Source organism: Pteropus alecto, unplaced genomic scaffold (genome assembly GCF_000325575.1).
Source record: "Pteropus alecto unplaced genomic scaffold, ASM32557v1 scaffold98, whole genome shotgun sequence".
Classification (NCBI taxonomy): domain Eukaryota; kingdom Metazoa; phylum Chordata; class Mammalia; order Chiroptera; family Pteropodidae; genus Pteropus; species Pteropus alecto.
Window position 1 is genome coordinate 621525 of NW_006443570.1, and position 12139 is coordinate 633663.

Here is a 12139-nt window from a genome sequence, read left to right on the forward strand (position 1 = left end):
GGGCAGGGAGGCGGCCGCGGTGGCCGGGCCCTGGGTGAGGGGCGGTGGGGGACGAGGGGCCGGGACACGGGACTGGCATTGTGCAGAGGCCGCGGCTGGCGGAAGGTGTGGAGTAAAGGCGGTGCGCGTGTGTCTGAGGAGGGGCGTGTGAAGGACCCCGGCGCCCTGAGAGCCACGGGGGCTGCTGACGGCCACTCACACTTTCGTGGTGCAGTTCCGAATAGCCCCCGCCGTCTCTTTGCTTTTCCATCTTTCAAAAGAGGTATCTGAGACTCCTGGGGGTGGGGTGAGCCCGGGGGTGCACGGTGGGGTGGGGGGTGTCAGCAGAGCTTCAGGGAACAGTGCCTTATAAGGAGTCAAGGCAACAAATACGAACATTTCGATAAGGCTCTGGGTGCGGGACCCCACATCAGGACCCGCCAGGCCCGGGCTCGTGCATGTAGCAGTGGGATGCACCATGTTCTTTTTTTTTTTTAGCCCAGGATAAAGAGTCAAAAAGTGCTCCTGGTGTCGGGGGTAGATATGGAGAGTTGGAGGAAAGGGAGTTGTGTGTCACAAAAGCTGGTCTGAGGCTAAAGGAATCTGGCAAGATGGTCAGGCTGATCAAAGAGGAAAACTTGTGTGGAGCAAGAGGCGATTGCAAACACTTGTAGCCAGGAGTGATGGAAAAGGCAAAGAAGAAAAACAAGTACCAGCTTTCAGGAAGATGAGATTAATGACAGCCACAAGAATTTTAAAGGCAAAAAGAGATAGTGATCCTCTCTTTCCAGAAGAGCCATGCCCAGTTCTTTTTCTTCTTGTCCCCTGTGATCTGTCATAGCTTTGTATCAAATAAATAGTGCTAAAAGCGGATCGTAGAATGTTAGATTTGGAAAGGATCCCAGCAATTATGCTACATTCGTTTATTGTACAAATGAGGAAACTGAGGTCCAAGTAGGTGGAGTAACTGGCCTGCTCAGTTGACACAGTAGTTTAGGGATTGAAATGTCAGTCTGAGGACTCTCTCTGATAGTGCTCTTCCCAAAGCACAGTGAAATGGGAGATCTTTGTCTAAATACAATCTCATAAGTTGTCTGTGGAATATCCTCGAGGAATGCCCCTTGAAAGGGCTAGTGTGTCACCAAATTATTAAACTGACCTTATATCATTTTCTCAGTCTTCAAATGCTGTTTATCATCCACTTGTATCTTAAATTTCCAAAGTGGTTGGATAGCCTTCTAGGCCATAATAAGCTTTCAGCTGTTGAGTATATTATCTCAAATAGTTTTGTTATTGTTCAATTAGTAGAACTTTGCCTCTTTGCTAAACATTCTTCTGTTCTTGTTCGTTTGTTTATATTGTTTATAGTCATTTGCTATAGTTCTTAGAAGAGGATGTATTTTATTTAGTGTGCCTTTCATGTTTTTCTAATTTTATTTTGTAATACTATGAACATTGGATCAGTTCTGATAATTTCAAATGGAGTCTACCATTTGAAGGCTTATTTTAAGGTTTTACGTTTTTTGTTTGTTTTGGTACCAATTTCCATCTCATGAAAGGTCATAGCTGTTAGAGTTGATACCATAAATTGGAAAGGGGCTGCTGATTTTCAGAAAGATTTACTATGCGACAGTTTGTGATGTCTGTCGTGTTTAAAACAGCACCACGTCTTTGGTCGGGCTAAGTGTTATCTAGTAGATTACTTGTTTTCTGTAGCCTTTGGAAGATGAACATTTCAAGTACCTGGTTGAGACATAAGGAAAGAATGAAGAGATCTTTTTTTAAAAACGCAAAACATCAGAAAAAAAGAGTTGATTTCTATCACTAGCATTTGGTGATTGCATAACTTGGAGCTCTACTCTGCAGAAAATCTTTTAGCTGTATACCCAGCTAAATAAATTATCCCACCTTCTCACTAGTTCTTGCCTTTTCAGTATTCACATTTTTGCTAACAGGATATTAATATGGGTTGTGTTAAGAAATTCAAGGTGGAACTGTTTCTTAAATGGGTACTGCATTATATATGTGATAGAAGGGGAAAACAGTGCTATCATTGTTTGGAGCGTTACAACATAAATATTTTGGTCAGCACTTCCTATTGTGCTCCAACTTCTCATTTCATCTTCATTTCCTTGCTCTCAATTGATTTAAAAAAATTTTAATTGCATATGCGAAAACCACATCAAGACTAGTAAAAGGTGTCATTTATTGCTTTTTTGGTACTTATGTCAATTTTTTTCAAGTTATATTTAAATTATTTGTGATTTGTGTTAGGTTTATTTATGAATATGCTTGTGGTGGTTCCTTTGGCTTGTTTTTGTGTACGTAGGTAATACAGGTAGTCTAACAAAAGGAAAATGTTGAAATAAAAAGCACACACACAGAAAAGGAGGATGTTATAAGTAGGTGAATAAACGCTCAAGATTAGATTGCAGGTTGAAGGTAGAATCAAAGGAAGCTTATTCTAGTGCCCTACAAACATGTATGTGTTCATAAAGCATTCGCAGATTTCTGGATGTTCTACCAGTGACACATTTTTCGCTTCTGTTAAGAGTATAGATTATCACATTCCTACAAAAGGGAACAAAAACCTCTCTTTTTAAATTAATTTGTTTCGAGTATTTGAAACTTATTTTAAAAAGTTATCTGACAATTCCAGGTTACTGAGCTCTTCAGAAAAATATACCTTTCCTGCATAATAAAGTATCAAAGTACTTAGACTCTAGAACTTCTTAATAAAAATAGTGTTTAAAAGTTAGCTCTAAAGTATCACTGTCCTCAATTTTGTGTGGTATTTACAGGAAAAAAAACTTTTCTTTAAATTTGAGCTTTGTTAATAGAACTATTCTAAAATCAGAAGTATTTTTTCCTCTGCAATGTTGGAAACACGAGAGTTTTATTCTTATTTCTGGGAATAAGAAAGTCAGGTTTAACAATCTAGTTTCCATTGATCAGCCAGTTTTTTTGTACATTTAAATTTTGAGCATCACAGTGATAAAAATTTTCTTTTGAAAATTTTGTTCAGTCTTAATTATCATGTCTTTATTTTAAGTAGAATGTTGACACTGGATGTTTTCTTATTAATGATGATCCTTTACTACTAAAACCTAAGCCAGTTTGGAGAAGTTTTTACATATCTTAAGTCTATGCTATTTTCAGTAATCAAAGAGAGGAGTGATTTATAGGTGTTAAATTTTTAATTGGTCGAATGAGACCCTCACTTTTGGTGGTTTCAGGGTTTTAGATGACGTTTCATTACTTTTGTTAGTTTTGGTCACACCCATGACTTCCTTGGAAGGTATCTTTGAGGTTTGGTTTCCTTTTTTTTTAATGGTAATATTGGGGTGGGGGTGCTTCCTGTTTGTATTTTCAAAATTAGGTCCACATGTTAACCTTCTCATAGTGTCACATTATAATTTGAAACATAAAGACAAGTGTCAGATGCCATGTGGTTTGTCTGTGACCTGGCGTCCTGCTTCACGATAGCTTTTTTGAGCCCAGCCTGAATATACAGTTGGGAAGGCAAGGCATTAAAATTCCCCAAATCTCTTCAAGGTTTAGCAACCTTGGAAGAAATCTTAAAACAACAACAACAACAAAACAACAACAACAACAACAAAGGCACAATTAACAGAAAAATGGGGCTGCTGCCATCTGTTTCCTCCCAGGTACCTAGAAAATGTACAGCTCTAAGAGTTGAAACATGTTATGTGGAGTCTTGAATGTCAACCTTCAAAGAGGAATTGCCACAGGTTTATATAATATAGAACCCGACGTATTTAGCAGTGACTATAGCACTTTTTCTGACCTCACCTAAAAGCCATACCGAATGTCATGGAGGAGTTAAACAAGAACAAGGAGGAATTTAGGGTATGGTGGCAGAACTTTGGAGGAATCACCCTGAGCCATAAAACTTTTCCTTGACCCTCCTGTGTAATTTTCACGTGGTAGGTTACCGCTTATATAAATCTGTTAAAGTCTGAGTTATATGGAGCCTTGAGGAGAAGTATATCCTTGAAAGGAGCATGTAATAGTATTGTTTCAGTGATAGACGCAAGTGGCCTTTTCTGGGCCTTCAACTAACTTTATTCTAAGAAATGTAATGACTAAATAGACTCCTAATGAAATTGGAATTCAATTATGTTTGCAGTTTAGGGGCAGCTTATCTCTCCTAAATTTTCGCATTACTAAAGGTAATACTGCATTAGCATGTTATGCAGTTATGCATTATGTAATTTGCAAATGAGTTTAATACATAGAGTATCTTGACCTTCCATTTCCACTCAATATTCAAGAAAGCAGAAGTTATTTTGTCACATAGTAGACGTTTTCTTCTTTGGGCTTATTCATAATAATTACATCTATCTTCCATGTATTATAATACTATTAAGATAAACAATACATATATTGATTGATAAAGAACATTTATTCATCTTTTGAAAGCTAGCTTGCAAAATCTACTCCAATACCCACTCTCCATTTATTCTTCCATTGCCTTTGGCACTCTGACTAACTCTTTTTATTTTCCCAGATTTCTATTATGAAGAGAAATATCTTCATATTCTATGCACTGCTAGTTTTTTGAAGTGCTTGTGCTGACTCATTTTTTAATTATACTAAGATATAGAGTATGGTTTGAGAGCAGTAATGAGATTCTCAGAAAATATGAAAACTTTCCTCTCTGACTCGTTAGAGAAAGGTTGGGGAAGACAAGGGGAAATACATCAATGAGCCAATCAATTATTGCTATTTGTTGGGATTAATTTGGTGACTAATATTTTCAATGCCCATCAGGCTAGTAAAAGTGAATTTGGCTTTATCCTGCAATGATAACAGGACAAACCCAAGTGTTTTCTAATACTGCTTGTTTTCCCCTGGTAGGGGATTTTTTTGCATATGGGAAATCAAGCCGAAGTTACCAGTAACAGCCACATCCCTGGTTTGTATTAAAAATGACTATTTACCACTGTGATCTATAGCCCTGCTTACCATGGGCTCATCTGGGAAGATATAGTAATTATCTATATAATCATCATTATGCCATCTTTCAAAAACTGATCAGAAAAGTCATTAAATTATTGCCAAAACCTAAAGTAGAAAGATACTAAAAATAATACCTAACACAGTCCACTTACGGTGCCAAGCAGACAGTGTAATAAGCTCTTGCCATGTTTTAACTCATGATCCTCAGAGCGGTGGGTATTATCCTCAGATGAAAGATGAAGAAATGACCACAGAGAAGTTAAGTAACTTGTCCAAGGTCACATTGCTCTGACTGACAGAGCTGGATCCAGATCCAGGCCATGCTAATTCCAGAGGCTGCATTCCTAACCCTTGCACTGCAAAGGAGTGCAGGCAACTGGAACTTTGCAATAAGACAGTGGTTTCTTTAAGGCTTGTGTTCCCAAACAGACTCTTGTTTTTCCTTTAAAGAAAAAAAAATAATAATATATTTGGAATTCTTTTTGTTTATGAAGGTGATGATAAGTGTCTTTTCAACTAATCTATACATTCATGGTAGAAATTATATTAAAACAGAGAAAGTCTTAATTTTAATGATAAGTTGTCCTTTGTTATTCTTTCCTTAGCATTATCATGTATGTCATAGGAGAAGAGCTATAAGCTGTATTCTTGGCCTCTATTTACAAACAAAAACCACCTTTTGTGCCAGAGTGGCATGTGACATACCTGTTTGTTGACTGAGGATGCCCGTATCTGGCTCATTTTGTTTACAAGTTTATTTTGAAGGAAGTTATTGTCCTATTCTTGCTTTTTAAAAGCTTTTTAGGGCTACTAATTGTGATTTCTGAGATTGAGACTTAAGAATTTTAATTTGGGGGAAAAAGGTAACCAAATGAATTATTGTGTGGTTAGAGGTATGCAAGAGCCAGTAGAAACTAGTTTCAGAAATGTATTCCTTTTTCTATCCGATGCCTATTTTCTCTCAGCATTTTTCCTTGGTGGTGGATCGTGAAGTGAAATCTTGGATGTGTAATTCACAACCCTAAAGTGTAGTGATTTGCATTTGAGAGATCAAGTCAGGGATGAGAAAAACTTGAGTTCCCTGAGCAGAGAGTGTAAACTAGTTCAAATAAACAGAGGATGTTCACTTCCAGGATTGTCAAACTGCTACCTTTGACCAGGGTTGAATTTTCTTTGAATGTTGACAGAAGTTACAGTGTCAGTGGAAAAAGCTTAATGTGAAGTATCTATAACTCAGAATTTCCTTATGTTTATGTCAGTGAGATCCTACAATTAAAGCTTTTTTTTTTTTCCTATGTCTGTTGAGTTTTAAAAGCCTTCAATGGGGTTTTCCACCCTTTAGTTCAGAGTAAATTAGAGTGTGAAAAAACTGTTTTGTGTTGTCTAAAATTCAAAGCCTGTAGCTGGTGGCAAATCACTGTTTTTGTAAAGAATGAGATTTAAAAATCCAACCTGGAAGAAATGTTTTAAATAAGCTACCTTCACAAATGCCATTGTAGCATTTATAAAAAGAAATTGTTGAGCACTTAATCTGTTGAAGCACTAAAAATTGGAATTTTGGAATTTATCAACTATAGTATTCTATAGTATATTCTTCATTCATAGTTTAAGCTAGGTAAAATGTTCTCACAGAAATGATGCTAATTCTATTTTTTCGTTTTGTTTAATGTTTCTAAAAATCTTTTGGTGATCTTTTAGGCTTGAGAAAAATAGCAAACGAGATTTACAGAAATATACAGCCCTTTACAAAATGAAACAGTCAGTTCACCCTGTGGGTTTATGTTTTGAGGATTTTTTTTCTGTTTCTGATAGAAAGTGAAGGAGAATTATAGTGAGAATTGGACATTGTAGAGTCTTACTCCAAAATGTATGGAGGGTCTAATATATAAAGATGCAATGCAAATATTCCTTATTTTTATGTTGTTATTCAGTTTCAATCATGTAATGATAAATGAAAACGCTGAAGCTTATCCTAAACATATGTTAAAGATGAGTTTATCTTGCAGTGAGTTTAATTATCAAGTAAAAATATTAAATTCACTGTAATGTGAAAAGAGATTGGCCTTCTTCCTTAACTGCTGATTTCCATTTCCAAACAAAATGGAAAATATTTGGCTTCCTGAATGACATGGCTACTGTTAACATGCTGAGTTGGTGATGAAGCATAAATCTGATTTTGCAACACCAGAGCCAAGCACGTAAGTTTAAAGGAATGGGTCCTTAAGTAAGATAACTTATTACCTTAAGCACGCATTTTAAATTTTGTCTTAGAAATGTGACATTGTCAAAATTTATGGTTTTGAATTTTTATTACCCAATTGTGAGTGGTCTAGTTTTGACAAGATTTAGCGTTACATTTCAGTTATATTGGTAAATTTGAACAGGACAAACTTAAAACAGTGTCTTTTATGAAACAACACATAAAAGAAATATTTATAGAGAGAACTACATAAATATTAAAAACTTCTTTATGCCCCAGATGCCAGAAACAAAAGGTAAATGACAAAATAAGAAAAATATTTTAACGTATATGACAAAAGGTTATGGATTAATATTTTCAATTTATAAAGAACATATACAAGTAACAAGAAAAGGATGGTTCTCATAATGAGGAAATGAACAAAAGAAAACATACAGATGGCCAATAATTATGTAAAATTATGTTCGGCTGCATTAGAAATCAAGAAATGCAAATAAAAACAATGACATAATTTTTTCAGTTAACAGATTTATAAGGACTAACAGTGTTGAAAAAATAAAAACTATCGCTTAGAAAGGTAGGGAAACCCATACTTTCATTACTCATTGGTCAGAATGTAAATTGGTGCTTTTTTTGAAGAGCCTTAAAAATGTGCGTACCTTTTGACCTAAAATTCCATTCAGATGACATAATCTGAAATATGTTCAAAGATTTGTATACAAGGATAATCCTCATAGTGTTATTTAAAATAGCAAGAAATTGGAAACAACTTCAGTGTTCAGTGTTAGAGGATGAATGAACTAAATTGAATTTCCATACAATGGAATACTGTTCGGCCATTTCAAATTATGTTATAAAACAAAATTTATGTTATAAAACAAAATTTAAGGTTCACAGTGTATTACTAAATGAAAAAGCAAATTAGAAAACAATCACATACAGTTGTGCTTGGAAAAAAGAATAGGCTTTGGAAAAAGATTTCTTCTGGATTGTGGGATTCTGGATGTGTGTTTGTGCATGTTTTCTAGTAACTTCCCATATTTCTATAATAAACAGGTAATAATGAATAGGAAATACCTTTGTAATTAAGAAAAAAGCTTGATTTTAGTGAATGGATAAAGAATATGTGATATATATTCCTTTTTTATTTATATATACAAAATGGAGTATTATTACATTTTAAAATTATATGTATTTATCCCTTCTATATATATATTTTTTTCATATGTATAAAAACGTATATATGTTATTCAGCCATAAAAGAGGAAATCCTGCCATTTGTGACAACATAGGTAAACCTTAAGGGCATTATGCTAAATGAAATAAGTCAGACAAAGACACATACTGTATGATCTCACTTACATGTAGATCTAAAAAAACCGAACTCATAGAAACAGAGCAGATTGGTGGTTGCCAGGGATGGAGGAATAGGTGAAGGTGGTCAAAGGGTACAAACTTCTGTTATAAGTTCAAGGGATGTAATATTCAGCATGGTGACTATAGTTAACAATATTATATTATATATTTTAAAGTTGCTAAGAGAGTAGATCTTTAAAGTTCTCACCACAACAAAAATGGTAACTATGTGAGTTGATGGATGTGTTAACTAACCTTATTGTGTAACCATTTTGTAATATATACCTAAATAAAGTTCATCACATTGTGCACCTTAAATTTACAAAATGTTATACGTCAATTATATCTCAGTAAAGCTTGGTGGGGGGACTAATGTTTTAAATGACGTTTGTGTATTGAATGATCTTAGAATGAGAAACCTGTTTTTGTTTTCAGTTAGTATTTCCTTTTTAGGAGCAGAAAAATGAGTAGTTTGTGATGTTTGTGTTAAATATATTTGGCATGGCATACTTATTTGGTATGGTTATATGACATCTTTTGTTGAAGAACTATATTAAAATCATTTAAATTGTATTCAGTGTTTTCAGAGTTAAAGTAATTTGAACTTGAGCACTTATTTCCTATACTTGGTAGAATGCTTCATATTTTTATGTATAAGCTGATGGAAAATTATATTTTATGAATATAATAAAGAAATTATATCATTTTACTTGTTTATGTGCTCTGCTAAGTTACCATTCATTTCATATTGAAGATGTGTGTGGTTTGTTTTGACTTTAAAAAAAATTTTGGTCTAGTTTATTTTAACTTCTTACAACCCCGAACATCGTATCATTTCAATATATTTTCTGCATTGCTTTTGTACTGCTTTCTCTTTCATGATACTTACAAAGGTTGCTAGGTTTATGGATTTATTTTTCTTATAATCCATTAGTCATGCTTAATGACTTCTCTAATTGTTTATATGATATTCATCTGGGAATATCTACTAAAGGAAATCTCTAGCGAATGATACTTTCTTTTGAGTATATGTCATTGTTAAAACAAGAGACTTGTGTTCTGCCTTAATTTATGTAATTAACTTCAGTGTTTAAAAGCATTTTAACATTTTAAAATGTTAAAGAAGAAAAATGAAAATAAATTACAAGTTGATGTTTTAGGAGAATTCTGGAGTTTGGCTATTTAGGTCTTATCACTTTGCAGCAAATAAAATTATAGTCTTAAAAATACATATTTTTGAGCCCAGCAAAAGACCTACTTATTTTATTTAAAATTCATCTCAGTAAAAATCTACCTTAACCTAGATTATGCCTTGTAACTTATTGTAATGAAATTTACTATAACAGAATTTTATTTTGTCAGTTTTGAGAACAATACATAAAAGAAATCATGTAGTATCTTTTAAGTGCTTTTAAAACCTAAATACATAGTTAATTCAAATTAAGATAAATATTTTCATGTATTGAAAATAAAGCTATAAACATATATTTCCCAGTATGTCTTCATTAATAAATCCTTTTGATTTTATGGTTCTTCTTGCTTATCACTTCTTACTCTTCTGCCTCCTGAAAATGTGATAATCTCATTTAATTCAAATTATGTTTTTCTATGGTTTCAGTTCATTTGTAGTTGCGGACTTTCCCTGTAATCTGTTTTTATCACTGTGATATTGTGACATTAGACCAGTTTCTTCTTATGTGTGTCTGACTATTTTCATCAAACCATGGATATTTTATAAGCCTTGTAAATTTGGGACCTCAAATTTAGCATCATATATTTTATAAATGGCATCAGTCAAATTATACAACACATTTTTAAAATTAATATATAAAATAATCTATTATTGCTTTCTTCATTTAAACCTAGTTACTTGTTTATGTTCTAGTCTTTATCTGACTGAGAATTTGGCTATCTTCACAAAGATGTCTTTTTCTGGTCCATAAATATTAAGGTCATCTCCTTAAAGAAGCTCAAATATATGTAAGATTCAAAAGACTGTAAAAAAAATTACTTCTTTCAGAAGTTAACATTATAATTTTGTTTGAAACTTTTTGATCAGCTTTTTGTCTCATAGCTGCTAGAAGGCTTTTTGAGGCTGTGTGTGTGTGTGTTTAGAATACTTCCAAAATGTGTAAAGAAATGTATTCCAAGATTTTTTGGTAATTTGGCTACCAATCAAGGTAAGACTTGGTAAATACTAAGTATTTGTTGAATAGTGAATGAATGGGCTGTACAATCACATGTGCTTTTTTTTCTCCATATATGCTTTTTAAGGCAAAATTAGACAACACCTTGACCTGTTAAACTATATATGCCAGTGGTTCTTAACCATTTGGGGATTAGGGGACCTTTTGAGACTTTGATGAAACCATTAACTCTCTTCCCAATAAAATATACATACACATAAAACTTTGCTTATACTTTGGGAGGTTCATGGTCTCTAGTTCCAAGCCCCTAATATAAACAACCAACTCCCCATTAACACAGGAATGGGGTTAAGGAATATGGAGAAGAGATAACAAATAATCCAAATTTACAGTTAATACAAACCTCTAGTCTGATCATGTTATTTGAGGGCTCAGGAGGAACTTGTTTCCCCCAGAAACTTAATAAATATTAGTTTACTTTAACATTTTAAGATCTATATTCATTGTATAGCCCTCCCATAATTTATTTAATCTATTAATGAATATTTAGGTTGTTTCCATTTTTTCATTTTTATAAACAACACTGTGGTGCAGATCCTTGGGCTGAGTGGATTTTTTCATATTTACCAGACTGTTTCCTTAATGTAAGTTCTAGAAGTGGAGTTGCTGAGTCATTTGCATAGATAGCACCAACTGCTCTCCAAAAAGACTATCCCAGCAGATGTGCTCACCAATAACTAGTGCATGAAGGGATGGCCATTTCCCCACATCTTCCATAACTGAGTATTGACAGCCTTTATATCTTTCCTAGCCTCTCATATTTGTTTGTATTTCTTTGATTTCTAGCAAGGTTGGACAGTGTTTCACATGTTTATTGGCCATTTTGTTTCCTCTTCGTAACTTACCTTTTAATATAATTTGCCTGTTTTTCTATTATAGGTGTTTGAGTTTTCCCAAAGATCTTTTTGTCTTACATATTATGAGTAATTTCCTCCCAGTTTCTTCTTTTTTGACTTTCAACCTTGTGCAGTATTTTCTGCAGTATAAAAATGTTAAATTTTTATGTATTCTAATTTAGCAGTCTTTTCTTCTCTGATCTTGCTATTAAGGCATGCTTATAAAACCATCCATACCCAAAGATTGTTAAATTTTCATTTGTATTTTCTTTTAGATTATTTAATGGTTCTATTTTTATTTATCTATCTATCTATCTATCTATCTATCTATCTATCTATTTATTTATTTATTTATTTTTGCATTCAGTCTCTCGATTTACTGGGAATCTATTTCTGTGTAAGAAGTGAGGTGGAAATGTAGCTTTGTTTTCCTAAAAATAACAATAATTTATATTTATTGATCACTCAAGATGTGCCAAGCACTGAGTTCAGTGTTTTACATATATTAACAGTTTGAACCTAAATCAATTCCAAGTTGCCAGCCAGTTATTTAAAAATAAAAGTGCACCATTTCTTCC

At 33.7% G+C, this 12139-nt stretch overlaps 1 protein-coding gene across 3 annotated transcripts in view; it reads left to right on the forward strand.

Moving 5' to 3' along the window:
- The first annotated feature begins 6898 nt into the window (after positions 1–6898).
- Positions 6899–12139, forward strand: part of LOC102884882 (signal transducer and activator of transcription 5B) — a 47555-nt gene continuing 42314 nt past the window's right edge. For 2 of the 3 annotated variants that reach the window (XM_025041657.1, XM_006924606.3), the window contains exon 1: positions 6903–7160. The gene's annotated coding sequence lies outside the window, so the exon portion shown is untranslated. Of the gene's footprint in view, positions 7161–12139 lie in introns of all 3 variants that reach the window. The other variant, XM_025041658.1, reaches the window with a different exon arrangement.